General features: G+C 35.5%; 1 non-coding gene across 1 annotated transcript; it reads left to right on the forward strand.

Moving 5' to 3' along the window:
- The first annotated feature begins 9,501 nt into the window (after nt 1-9,501).
- On the forward strand, nt 9,502-9,608 carry LOC136221017 (small nucleolar RNA R71). Its single transcript, XR_010684810.1, has one exon. It is a non-coding gene; the product is annotated as a small nucleolar RNA R71 (small nucleolar RNA).
- The last annotated feature ends 251 nt before the right edge of the window (nt 9,609-9,859 follow it).

A 9,859-nucleotide genomic window follows, 5' to 3' on the forward strand; every position in this document is an offset into this window, starting at 1 on the left:
GGGTGGACGCAATCGTTACTTTAAACTTATACACGCTTATAATTTTTGCTTTAAACGTTCCTTCCATACCTCGATTGTGATAAGGGTGGTCGCAACCGTGGCCAAAAGTAAACGGTACTTAATTATTCTTCCCTTTCATACCTCGATTGTGATAAGGTTGGTCTCAATCGTGGCCAAAAGTTAAGAATTCAACTAATTGATTAATTAATATGAATTATAAAATTATAATTTGAGAAAAAGAAAGATAGCACATTCATCCTATATTGACTTAAAATTCAACATGTATTATGGCTAAAGTTTCCTTAAAAACTTCAATTGGTGTTAATGTAAGACGAAATCAAACCGAGCTAAAATTGTTAGTTCAATTTAATGCCTATAAACCTAATTGAAAATTTAAAATAAGATTTATTGTATCATGAATTGCATGATATAAAATAGAGATTGAATAAAGAATTTTTACTTAAATACATTCACTCGAGACAATTTTACTTAAAATCGTATCGGAGATTTGTGAAAAATTTAAAAAAATATTACCCGTATAGAAATATTATTTCTAACGATAATGATAACCTAAAAATAATCATAAAAACTTATGATTAATTTTCTAAAAATATATGAAAATGTTAAGTTATTGTGAAAAATGTTTTGCAATATATATATATGTGTTGCATTTGCATGAATATCATTCGTTGCATTTATTATTTGTTGTGCAAAATAATATCTTTGTTGAATTTATTCGTATTTCGTATTTATGTAGAAATTGATATACGTATGTCTCCTCCCACACTTAAATTGGACCATGTCCTCATTGGTGCAAAAAGAATGGAGAAAATATAGAATACGAAATAAGGCATACGAAACAAAGAGTTAAATTAAGCAAATGAAACATTCAACATAAAAGTAAAAATTGTACCAAACATAATAAAAGGAAAATGTATCAAACATATAACAAGATAAAAATAAAATGAAAGGAAAACAACCTAAGCATGAGGTGGTGAATCGGGAGGTGTAGGTGACGTCTCCACATTGAGGCGTCGGAAAAAGAAAAGCATCCGATGCCGAGTCGATCGATGTTCACGCCTCAAAAGGTTGAGGTTGTCATTCATCACCATATTGTTTTCAACCAAATCATCAATGCGTAGATTCATGGAGCGATTGTTGGAATTAATTTGGTCCAAAATCCTCCTCAAATCTACCGGATTATCCTCCGCTTGAGGTGCTTGGGGTTGTGCCTGAGCCGGTGGTGCATCCTCCTCTCCTTCCGCATCTCCGCCGCCTTTGGTACCTACAAATTGAGAACTTGAAGCGCCACCACCCATAGTGCCACAAAGATGGGCAATACGGGTAGCATAGGAAATAAAGACGGGAGGTCCTTGGGGAAGCAACAAATGAGCTCGCTCAAGAGCCGAGATGTCCAAAAGCGGAACATACCCACGGTAGGTGGACATGTCATAGTCGGCCAATTCACCCCGTGCTCCCAACACAAGACCGGTGATAAAATTACAAAGAGGGATTTGAATTGTACTAGCCCTCGAAGCACGGAACAAATTGTCAAACATGATACCAATGCAATCAATCCTCAAACCTTTAAGCAAACTATCCAAAACATACAAATCCCGAACTTGGACCTTTGAACTCTCAACACGACCAAACAAGGAGAAACTCAAATACTTATGAAAGAAGAACACACAATTGTCCTAAATCAACTTGCATGAAGTGTTTTTGGAATTAAAATAATCTTGATCCGAGAGAGTTTGCCAAACAGCATCATTATCAAAATCCTTAGGCTTATCGTAAAAATCAGAAGTAGGGAAGCCAAACATGTTTCCCATTGCTTCATAATCAATGGTATAAGGTATACCATTATTCCTAAAAGAAATTGAAGTTTTCTTCTTGTTCATGGACAAAGTGACCAAAAATTCCACAACATACTCATTAATACGCGGGAAACGCATATTAACGAACTCTTGCCAACCCAAAGCTTCAATAAAGGCATCAATTCGAGTAGAGAAATTTAATACTCTTACCGAATGGAAGTCTAAGAAGTGCATATCTACAAATTGGCCGTCGGCTTGTGAAAAATGTTTGAAACGAGCGGCTTCTTCCTCCGAATAGATGTCAAAATAAGCTCCGCATTGAACCCGGAGGCGATTAGCTTCCGTAACGGCGGGTTTGTTACCAACACGCTTTGTCCTAACCATGGTGATGGTGTTTAGGGGCTTAAGGTATGAAAAAAAAAGAAGAAGAAGAAGAAGTGAAAAGAAAGACCAAAGCTTGAAGATGAGTTTGGGGTTGTGAAATGGAAGTGATTGGAAATAGGAAATAGGATAGAAATTGGAGTGAATAAATTGGGAAGATAAAAAGTAGATTTTGGGGAAGAGTTTAGAGTAAGGGATTGGGTAAAAATAGAGGTGATGTGAGGTTTGTGTAAGAGGTAGGTTTATATAGGGTTGTATAGGTAGGTGAATAGGTAGAATAGGAATAGGAATAGGTAAAAGTGGTGGCAAAATCGGATTGAATAGGGCAATTTTTACGCGTGTCGCGACCGCGAATGGCATAGCCGCGGCCGCGACACGCGACTTTCAGGCAATTTTTTGCCCTGAAATCGGTCCAAACTTGCTGCTCATACCGAGAATTTCTTAATTCTCGGTAGAGAATTGGTTGAAAGGCCAATTTTGGTTCCTTTTGACTTGGTTTGTGCATTGTTTTTGTTGAAATGGTTCCTGAACTTAATATTAATTATTCCTGTACTAAAAACTTTAAATAAATGACATTAATTGCAAGGAAACCCAAAGGTTTTACCTTAATAAATTGAATTAAAGTATAATAAATTGATTTATGAGTAATTAATGAAACTTAAATGTTCATTTATGCATATAAGTTAAGAGAACCATATTAAATGCATAATAAGTGCATGTTAATACATATGTAACACATGAATTGAATTTAGTAAATGTAAACTTAATTCATTAAAAATAAATTGAGTTACAAAATAAAATTAAACGTGGATAAATGTGTGGAAAAATAGAAAAAACATATTTAGTTCAAGTGAATTTTTTTTATCTTAATTTGAGTAAGAAAAATTAGAAAGTACCCATATGAAATATGCTAAGTATAGATAATGGATCAAATGGATAAAAATCAAGAACTAAACTAAATAAGATTTTTATTATATAAACATATGTACAAAATAATGAAAACAAACCAATAATCAAAACAAAACAAAATATATACAAAAAAAACAGAAACTATTCTACATATTCATCCCTATCTAACGGGATATTTCTGGCCTTAATACGATCAACTTGAAACTGCACGAAAGTTTCACGTTCCGGTGCAGACAAAAATTGAGGCCCTGCTCGAAAGACACGTTTCACAAGTCCTTCGCGCTCGAGAAATTCATAGTCAATTGTCGGGAAGAATTCATCATCACTCCAGGGAACATCAATAGTACCCTTTGAACCGAGAATTATTCCACAGATTATATTGCCGAACTCAATCTTCTTATCTTTGGATCGAGAAGCGGCGACAAGACCTTCCATCAGAATTTTGGAAGAATCCACTATATTGCCCTGAAATATATCTCCCAGAACATACAAATCTGTGTCACGGACCACACTACTGAATGTGCGCCCGAATAAACTGTGACACAGAAATTTATGTAAATACAGCATGGAGTTGGAGCGAAAAGAGTGATTATAGGCGAGTTTTGAATTGAATCGCCAGAATCCTGTAAGCATTCTCCAAATGTCCGAGGATGTCATGTCTCGTCCAGGATGACGTTTGATTGTATCCCTCGGGGGAAAACCAAACCAAGCATGCAACTCGGGATAGCCGAAAGTGAAGATTTCGCCTTCTCGATGAAAACTGAGACGTACTCGTCGTTTATTAGTAAAACGCACGGTACAGAAGAATTCGAGTATCCAGTCGCCTATTATTGGAAATCGCATTTGGGAGAATTTTGTCCACCCTAGGCGCTCCATATAGCGGCTCATGTCATCAGTAATGCCTAATTGGTTGTTAAGGAATTCATCCATATACAACATTCCGGTGAAGAATGTGTAACGGAGACTCCAATAACGCCTACCTTCATCGTGGTTGAAGATAGGAAAAGGCGCCCCATATCGCTTCGATAAGTCTGGGCGTTTGTTGATTGAGGCAACATTGTGCCTATATGATTTGTATTTGATAGGCATGGTGCAAAGTTAGTGTAACTTTAGCAAAGAAAGGTGTTTTGTGAAGAAAAATCAGAGTTCTGACAAAGATGAAAAAGAATTGTACCAGAACCTGAGACCTTTAGGGTTAATTTATAAGAGTTTAGGATGAAAAGAGGTGTTGTTTTAATTATGAAAAGGTATAAATTGTACCTTTCGGGTAATGAAGAAACTTAATGTTTCAATTGCCAAGAGGTTCGTCGAAAGGGTGAGAGTGTTTCAGGCCTGATAGTGCAGGAAATACGCGCGTCGCGACCGCGAATGGCAAAGCCGCGGTCGCGACACGCTGATTTTCTTGCGAAAATCAGGCATTAAAGCAACCTTCTGATTCACGGTAGAGAATTAAAAAATTCTCGGCATGAACAGAGAAATTCGAATCTACTTAGACAATTCTGAAAAAGAGTATTCTCGGCAGGGAATTTCCAATTCTCGGCAGAGAATTGCCTTAAACTACAAAATCATCCTAATTTCCTAAAAATTAAATCTAAAATCATGAAATATAAATATTTTATGTATTTAAATCACAACATAAAGTCATCTAATCATAAAAATGGCATTTTGAAATAAAATAAAATAAAATAAAATAAACAAAATCATAAAAACAATAAAATAAAATAAACTGTGTAAAATAAACTGAGTAATTCATACGTCAGATAATCTTGTTACGAACTCAATTCCTAGTTGGGAAATATTTTCGTAATAGATTTTACATCGATTACCATTAACTTTGAATCGAACTCCGTTAGGACCTTCCAGTTCCAAAGAACCATAATTGAATGTTTTGACGACTAAATATGGTCCTAACCATCTAGACTTAAGTTTTTCTGGAAATAAACGAAGTCGTGAATTAAATAACAGCACTTTATCACCAACATTAAAGTGTTTGATTTTAATTTTGGCATCATGCCATTTTTTCACTTTTTCTTTATAAATTTTTGCATTTTCGTAAGATAGATGACGTAACTCATCTAACTCATTTAAATTGAGCAAACGTTTCTTACCTGCTTGATGTAAGTCAAAGTTTAGTTCTCTAATAGCCCAATAGGCTTTATGTTCTAATTTGACTGGCAAATGACATGCCTTACCATACACCAAACGGTACGGAGTCATTCCTATTGGCGTTTTAAATGCAGTACGGTATGCCCATAACGCATTATTAAGTTTAGAAGACCAATCTTTTCTAGAGGATGAAACAGTTTTCTCGAGAATCCATTTGAGTTCTCTATTTGATATCTCCGCCTGACCATTTGACTGAGGATGGTATGGCGTTGATACACGGTGGCGTACTCCATATTTTTTCATAAGCGTTTCAAAACTCTTGTTTATAAAATGAGTACCGCCATCACTAACTATAACTCTTGGACAACCAAATCTACAGAATATATCGTCAAGAAAATTAACGACAACCTTAGAATCGCTCGTCGGGGTTGCAACTGCTTCAACCCACTTTGAAACATAATCAATGGCAACTAATATGTAAGTTTTACCATTGGAAGGGGGAAAAGGTCCCATGAAATCTATTCCCCACATATCGAAGACTTCAACTTCTAATACGGTTGTGAGGGGCATCTCATCTTTCCTTCCTAGATTTCCTGTTCTTTGGCACTTATCACAATGAGTAATAAATGAACGGACATATTTAAACATCGTAGGCCAAAAGAAACCACTTTCAAATATTCTAGCTGCTGTCTTGTTAACTCCATTGTGTCCTCCATATGAGCTAGAATGACATTCTGACATTATGGATTCAAATTCATTTTCACCAACGCATCTCCTAATTATCCCGTCACCACATGTTTTGAACAAAAAAGGATTTTCCCAAAAGTATTGTTTAATATCGAAGAAAAATTTCTTCCTTTGGTGGGAATTTAATCCTTCCGGAACAATATTGGCTGCGAGGTAATTAGCAATATCTGCATACCAAGGTGATATAAAACTTTTCATTTGATAGAGATGTTCATCAGGGAAATCATCTCGTATACCGATAGTTTCACCTATAGGACCGTTTTCATCTTCAAGTCTCGATAGATGATCGGCGACAAGGTTTTCTACTCCCTTTTTGTCTTTAATTTCTATATCAAATTCTTGCAACAATAAAACCCATCTAATTAGACATGGTTTTGCATCCTTTTTAGCAAATAAATATCTTAATGCTGCATGATCAGTATAAATAATAACTTTCGAACCTAATAAATATGACCTAAACTTGTCACATGCAAAAACTACGGCTAACATTTCTTTTTCTGTTGTGGTGTAGTTTAATTGTGCATCAGACAGTGTGTGACTTGCATAATAAATGACATGAAGTTTCTTATCCTTCCTTTGACCTAAAACACATCCGACAGCTAAGTCACTTGCATCACACATAATTTCAAAGGGTAGATCCCAATCAGGTTTAGCAATAATAGGTGCACTGACTAAAGCAGTTTTCAATGTTTCGAAAGCTTTAACGCATTCTTCATTAAAATCAAATGTTGAATCTTTCATGAGTAAATTAGTAAGTGGTTTGGAAATTACAGAAAAATTCTTAATAAATCTTTTGTAAAAACCAGCATGTCCTAAGAATGACCTTACTCCCTTAACAGTAGTTGGAGGGGGTAATTTTTCTATTACTGAGGTTTTTGCTCTATCTACTTCTAATCCTTTTTCAGAGATTTTGTGACCTAAAACAATTCCTTCGTCAACCATGAAGTGACATTTTTCCCAGTTTAATACCAAATTTGTTTCTTCACACCTAGACAAAACTTTATCCAAGTTTTCTAGGCATGAATCAAAAGAATCTCCATAAACTGAAAAATCGTCCATAAAAACTTCCATGATATCTTCAATGAAATCATTAAAAATCGCAGTCATACAACGTTGAAATGTTGCAGGTGCGTTACATAGACCGAAGGGCATTCTTCTATATGCAAATGTTCCGTAAGGACATGTGAAGGTTGTTTTATCTTGGTCATCCGGGTAAATGTATATTTGAAAGAATCCGGAGTAACCGTCAAGAAAACAGTAGAAAGCATGATCAGCTATCCTTTCAATCATTTGATCAATGAAAGGAAGAGGAAAATGATCTTTCCTAGTTGCTTTATTTAAATTTCTATAATCTATACAAACCCTCCAACCAGTGGTGGTTCGTGTAGGTATTAATTCTCCTTCTTCATTCCTTACAACTGTTATGCCTCCCTTTTTAGGTACACAATGGATTGGACTAACCCATTCACTATCCGAGATAGGGTAGATGATTCCATTGTCCAGAAGTTTAGTAATCTCATTTTTTACTACTTCTTTCATATTCGGATTTAGGCGTCTTTGCCTATCCGCTTTAGGTGGCTTATCTTCTTCTAAGTGAATTCTATGCATTACAATACTTGGATTAATACCTTTTAAGTCAGAAATTTGCCAACCCATACTTCCTATCCTACTTCTAACAACTTCTTTCAATTTCTCTTCTTGAACTTGTGTCAACTTGTTAGAGATAATTATAGATAGAGAATCGCCTTCGCCTAAGAAAGCGTACCTCAAATGACTTGGTAATTCCTTAAGTTCTAATTCAGGTGGAACTACAATTAAAGGCGGAACTGGTCCATCTTCTCGAATCAAAGGTTCTGGGTCCTTATCTTCTAGTTCCTCACTCATTATAGGTTCTATTATTTCTTCTTTTTGAACAATGTCATTTACACATTCTTCAATTAAATCAAGTTTCATACAAGCGAAATCCTCCATAGGATATTTCATCGCTTGATTCATATCAAAATCAATCTTATCATCTCCTATTCACAAAACTACTTTCCCTTCTGACACGTCAACTAGAGCACGTCCCGTGTTCATGAACGGTCTACCAAAGATTAGCGGACAATTTACATCATAAGCAAAATCTAAAATAACGAAATCGGTAGGAAAAATAAATTTGTCAACTTTAACTAAAACATCCTCAATTATACCGTATAGTCTTTTAGTGGTTTGATCCGCTAATTGAAAAACCATATTGGTACGTTTGATGTCTTCTTCTAAGCCTAACTTATTAAAAATAGATAATGGCATCAAGTTAATGCTTGCTCCTAAATCACAAAGACAACTTGGGAATTCTATATCTCCCAATTTACACGGAATGGTAAAACATCCGGGATCTTTGAGTTTTGTGGGCAAATTGCTTGACACAATCGAACTGCAATCTTCAGTTAGTGAAATGGATGAAATTCCTTCCCAACTGATTTTCTTTGAAATTAAATCTTTGAGGAATTTTCCATAGTTGGGAATTTGCGTAATTGCATCCATAAACGTCAAATTAATATGCAAATTCTTAAGTTTGTCTAAAAATGTTAAAAGTTGTTTATCATAGTCCTTGTTGCGGACTTTGTGTGGAAAAGGTGGTTTGGGTACAAAAGTTTTTGTACTAGAGTCAATCGGTGCATCTTTTTGTTTTAATGTATCTTCTTTGGGTTTTGGTAAATCAGTTCCAGGTAAAGTCGAATTTCCGGGCATTTCCGGGCCTAAGTAGTTTTTCCCTGAACGAAGAGTGATAGCCTTAACATGCTCTTTCGGATTTTATTCCGTATGGCTTGGAAGACTTCCCTCTTTGCAGGATGGAATTGATTTAGCGAGTTGTCCAATTTGAATCTCCAAATTATGGATGCTAGATGATTGGTTTTTAATAAGCTGATCGAATTTATTTTCGATCCGTTTAAAACCATCGTCGTGATTACTTATTTTTCCGCTCATCGCATTAATGAATTTGTCGATTTTAGAAGATAAGGTGCTAATCGTATCTCTTGATTGATTTTGATAATTAGTAGTACGATTTTGATTAGCATTAACATTATTATTGTTATTATCTCTCCAGTTAAAGTTAGGAAGATTTCTCCATCTAGGATTATATGTATTGGAATAAGGGTTATTAGTTTGGTTTTGCCCTTGGACAAAGTTTACCTATTCAATTTCACTCATACCTTCGTAATCCACATCCGTTTGGATTGGTTGACCATTAGGATCACACGGTGCCATAAACCTATCAATTTTGTGCGATAAGGCAGAAAATTGGGCTTGCAACATCGCTACTGGATCAAGATTCACTATACCTTTAACTGATGATATTGTTGAGGATGATGGTTTCGCTGATGGTAGGTGTCCACGTTCTGCGGGCCACATACTGCTGTTGATTGCCATTTCCTCCAAAAGTTCTCTCGCTTGGGCAGATGTTTTCTTCATGAATAACCCTCCAGACATAGCATCCAATGAACCTATAGTTGTAGGATTTAGTCCATTATAAAATGTTTGCATTAAAAGTTCAGCGGGCAATTGGTGGTGTGGGCATAAACGTTGAAGTTCTTTAAAACGTTCCCAAGCCTCATAAAGAGTTTCATTATCATTTTGAGAAAAAAATGTTAACTCTTTAATGACTCTTGCGGTTTTTGCTAAAGGAAAAAATTTTTGATAAAAATGCTTGGGCTAATTGCTCCCAAGTCTCAATTGATGCGGCTGGCATAGAAGTTAACCATTCTTTGGCTCGATCCTTCAAAGTAAAAGGAAAAAGGCGAAGTTTGATTGCTTCTGCAGTTACATCAGTAATTTTAAAAGTGTCACAAATTTCTAAGAAATTTGTCAAATGGGTGTTAGGATTTTCGTTAGGTAACCCGTAAAACGTTACATTATTT

This window comes from Euphorbia lathyris, chromosome 2 (assembly GCF_963576675.1).
Source record: "Euphorbia lathyris chromosome 2, ddEupLath1.1, whole genome shotgun sequence".
Taxonomy (NCBI): Eukaryota; Viridiplantae; Streptophyta; class Magnoliopsida; order Malpighiales; family Euphorbiaceae; genus Euphorbia; species Euphorbia lathyris.